Genomic DNA, 4,437 nt, shown 5'->3' on the forward strand with positions numbered 1-4,437 from the left:
CTCCGGGATCGTCAAATCACTGGTCTGAGTTCGTTTACCCAAAATATTGACCGAAGTCAACTTAAATTCATTTTAAAAGTAAAATTTATCATTTTTCATAGATTTTCACATAATGGCTTTCAGGATACACGCCCGGACTGCGCACACAAATCGAAGTGGGACAAAAAAAGGTTTTTAAGGGCTCAGAACATAGAATCGACTTGTAAAACAAGTGATGACCTTTTGGGTCACCACATGGCCACTATGGGCAAAATCATCAACGTATATTAACTGATCAGGTGGTGGTGCGTATATAATGACATAACCTTTCCCATATCCCATATACATATATATTCATATATATATATATATATATATATATATATATATATATATATATATATATATATATATATATATATATATATATATATGCGTATATAACGCCATCTGGTCATAGGTCAATGTACATGCATAAATTAATGCAATGCATGAGAAGTACGTCAATAAAATCTTTCGGAATGTCATAAGACCATTATACCTTTGAGTAATATCATGAAGTAAACTTTATCAACTTACGTATTTTCTGAGACCCATGAACAAATGATAAAATACTAGGACACTTGGAGAATGAAGAACATAGGAATCTCTAGCATTTCTACAAATAGAGTCATTTATGAAAGTTGTACATTTTCTCGTTTCGTTTGTATCCTATGGATCATGCCAAAAAGAAAGAAGGGATAGCCTTAACATACCTGGAGTAGGGGAAAATCCGTATGATATTCTTGGAAAAGGTTGCACCATACTCCTTTAGAATCGCAAAATTATACGTTGCTACTGTGCCAAGAAATTTTTCGTCACGCCTTAATGGCTAACATTTTGGATTTGCAAGAATGCTAATGTCTCTGGTTGTAGGAACTTTGTAAAAAAATTCATTGTTTTTGTACCAAACCTCCTATCTAAGTGTAGTATTCAAATCGTTAGAAAAATGTAGTGATCCATTTGTCTAAAATATTGAATTTATTATATGACTACTTAGTCATATGTAGCAAGATTATATGACTAGTTGCCACCTAGGATTATATGACTACTTAGTCATTTTATGTGGTTAGCTTGTGATACCACGTTCTTCCCTTGATACTTATCTAACGTTTTTAATTAATTTAATTAGGTAATATCCTGCTACCTGGTAATTAACTAATTACCCACATAATTAAGAATTGCCTTCAATTACTTAAAATTCTACTTATTTTTAATATACTTTATTACATCCTACTATCATGGTCATATGGTACCTTGTATGGTACTAGTCCATAAATATTAGGGTATTATAGCTTGGACAGTATTTTATACCAAATTGTCAAACTTAGACGAAAATTCATTTTCTTTGACTTGTTCCCCCTCTCACCTTCACGAACTTACTCATCACTTGTTTAAAATAGCATAATCTTTATAATCTCCTAATAATCTTTTCCTTGGACTGATGTCAATTACCGTACGATAAATTCAACGTACAATACTACAGTGTGCAACATCATCGTAATTTAATACTGTGAAGCGTAACATTATCGTAAAATAATACTGCAATGCGTAACATCATCGTAATATTGCGAAGCAAACACTAGTGATTTTTATTTTTATTTAAGAATTTCCGACCACAAACTTTACTTAAATTTAAGCATTTAGTATTTAATGAAATTGCAAGGCAACCAATGCAAGAACCACTAGAGGATATCATGAATATAATCTTACAACCCAAAAATAATAGTCTACTAATGTATGTGAAAGGATCTAGTGTCACAAGTCCGAGGGCGTCTAGTAGAATGTACAAAAATATAACTATCCTACTGTCTGAGATAGTATAGACAGATACAACAAAAGAGAAACTCCGACGATGCTATTGGACGGCTCGGAAAAGGGGGCAGCTCACCGTGAAGTCTCGAACCGATATCAAGAATGCGCGCCGGGTGGGTAACTAGATGGACCAGCCTCAGATCCTGTACAATTAAGTGCAGAAGCGTAGTATGAGTACATAAACAATATGTACCCGGTAAGTATCCAGTCTAACCTCGAAGAAGTAGCGATGAGGGATCGACTTAACACTTACTATGGCCAACAATAATATAAATAAAATGTTATGCTAAAAATGGATATCATAAAAAAAATACCGACAGTAAATAATAGGAAGTGACAAGTTCTTCTTTCATAAATATAATGTAAATTTCATTCATATTGTCACGCCTCCTTTTTTCCGGAGGGGATAAAGGGCTTTTCCAATTAAAGTGACATAATCAAAATGGGATTATTTATCTCATTCAGAGTCACCACTTTGGATAATTATATGATGTCCCAAGTCATCAATTTATTTTAAATCCCAAATCGAGGAAAATTGACTCCGTTTAAGTTTGTGAAACCAGAATACCATGTAAGAAATTTTGTTAACCCGGGAGAAGGTGCTAGACTTTCCCGGATTCCGTGATTTTAGCACGGTCACTTTAATCGTACCTGGCTTAGTCAATTTGTTTAATTACGTATTTTAAAACCTATGTGCGTTTTACCTTACCGCTTTTAATTGCTTGATTATTCGTAATTATGGAATTATCTTAAAACGAGTCACGCATACGTGTACTCATTTCGTTTGACATGTTAAGAATCATGTGACACATACGTGTACATAATTAATCATGCTTTATTAATTATCAAGAATGTTTGGCCAAAGTTACGCAAACACAAACCTCGATTTATTTTGAAAATCGTAATTATGACGCGCGAACGTCTACACAATCATGATGATAGATTAAGTCGCGCCTAAAGCACTTTCTACGAATATTCATTTTACTCGTGTCACCCGACATGTACACAATTAATAACATTTTATTATTATCAAGATTGTTTCGTCCAAAGTTGCGCGAACGCATACCTTGGTTTTAACTTTAAAAATCGTAATTATGTCATGCGAACGTATACATAATCATGATAATTTGATTAATTAAGAGCGTTCCTGAAGCTACTAATGTGTTTATGAATATTATAAAATTTATCTACGGACTAATGCTCTTATTAATTGTCGCATTAACAAAAAAAACAAAGTAAAGAAAATAACAGAAAGTATCCAAAGCTTGAATCACTTAATTTTGGAGCTTTCTTCCACAACAACTTGTCTTAAGGAACTAAAACCTATTTTTTAAAATTCAAACACTGTCATGGCCTACTTTACACACTTGACAAGCTTTAGCCCAAAAAGAACCGTTAACCAAACAAACCACGGGCGCTCACGTTTCTAGAAATTGATTAATTCATATTTGTACCCAAATAGCATGTCAAATAAAAACTCAACAAAGTGAACCAAATCAAAAAGAATCTTAAAACAATAATGAAACAGTAGAACAATTATAAATCATTCGAAATCATCAAAGATTGATAACCGGAACATAGAGAGAACATTTAGAAATCGTAGTAAGAAACGGACCTTCACAGGTAGAAAACCATCTTCAATGTATTAACAAAGAGAAACCCAAACCAAAATGACCGTTCAGTTAGGGAAACTGAAATTCGACAACAACATCGGAATCGGAAACGCGAATAGGACCTCGGCCGAAAACCTTCTAACTCGAACGGATTTTCTGAACTTCGATTGAGCTTGAACAATGGTGGAAATGAACTATTTGTCATGGTTTGCGGCTGTTCTATTTCCTCTCTACTGTTCGTGTGTGTGTGTGTATCTGGGTATTCTTTTGTGTGTGTGTGTGTATCTATCCAAAGACAACGATCACAAATCCCTTTCCCCTATTTTGTCGTTCCCCTCTATTCTCTTGTTATCTGTTTCTTTCATTTCCCTTCCCCGTTGCCCAACTCAGTTTTTCTATTTTTGCTTTGGTTCAGGCGAGGTCGACGGCGGCTGGTGGCTGAAGGTTTGGAAAATGGGGTGGTCGAGGTGTCGGTTTGGTGGGGTGTGCGTCTGATGGCGAGAGAGTGAGGGAGGAGGGGCTGGTTTGTTGCAGCATATTTTAGAGAGGATAGGACGACTTCTTCTTGTTTTGGAGAAGTACGTCTTTTTTAGGGTTCCTGAAATTGGGGGTTTTATGTGATCAAGAGAAGAAATGTCGGTCATTGGATGAAGTATTTGGACGGCTAATAATGAGGGTTGATGGGGTTGGGAAGATTGGGCTTAAGTAGCTCAAAATTGGGCTAAATATGCTTGGGTTTTTGATAAATCTGAAAAACCTAGCCCAAAACTCTACTTGTTCTAAAAATTAATAACCTTAGCTTATATATAAATAAGATAAAGTATAACTATTTTTGTGCTTTTAATTATTTATTTTTTATATGTTTTTTCAAAAGTCTTAATTAATATAAAATGGACTAAAATTCTAGAAAATTAAAGTCAACTCAAATAAATGCGTAAAAATACTAGGAATAATAAAAAAATGTGCGGGTCAAAAATTACGTGCTTACAAG

General features: G+C 34.3%; 1 long non-coding RNA gene across 1 annotated transcript; it reads right to left on the minus strand.

Annotated features, from left to right (window-relative positions):
- Positions 1–1,692: 1,692 nt before the first annotated feature.
- Positions 1,693–3,696, minus strand: LOC107818157 (uncharacterized). The gene is made up of 2 exons (XR_001655357.2): positions 3,449–3,696; positions 1,693–1,976 (listed from the first exon to the last, which is right to left on the minus strand). It is a non-coding gene; the product is annotated as an uncharacterized LOC107818157 (long non-coding RNA).
- Between the last annotated feature and the right edge of the window lie 741 nt (positions 3,697–4,437).

Source organism: Nicotiana tabacum, chromosome 18 (genome assembly GCF_000715075.1).
Source record: "Nicotiana tabacum cultivar K326 chromosome 18, ASM71507v2, whole genome shotgun sequence".
Classification (NCBI taxonomy): Eukaryota; Viridiplantae; Streptophyta; class Magnoliopsida; order Solanales; family Solanaceae; genus Nicotiana; species Nicotiana tabacum.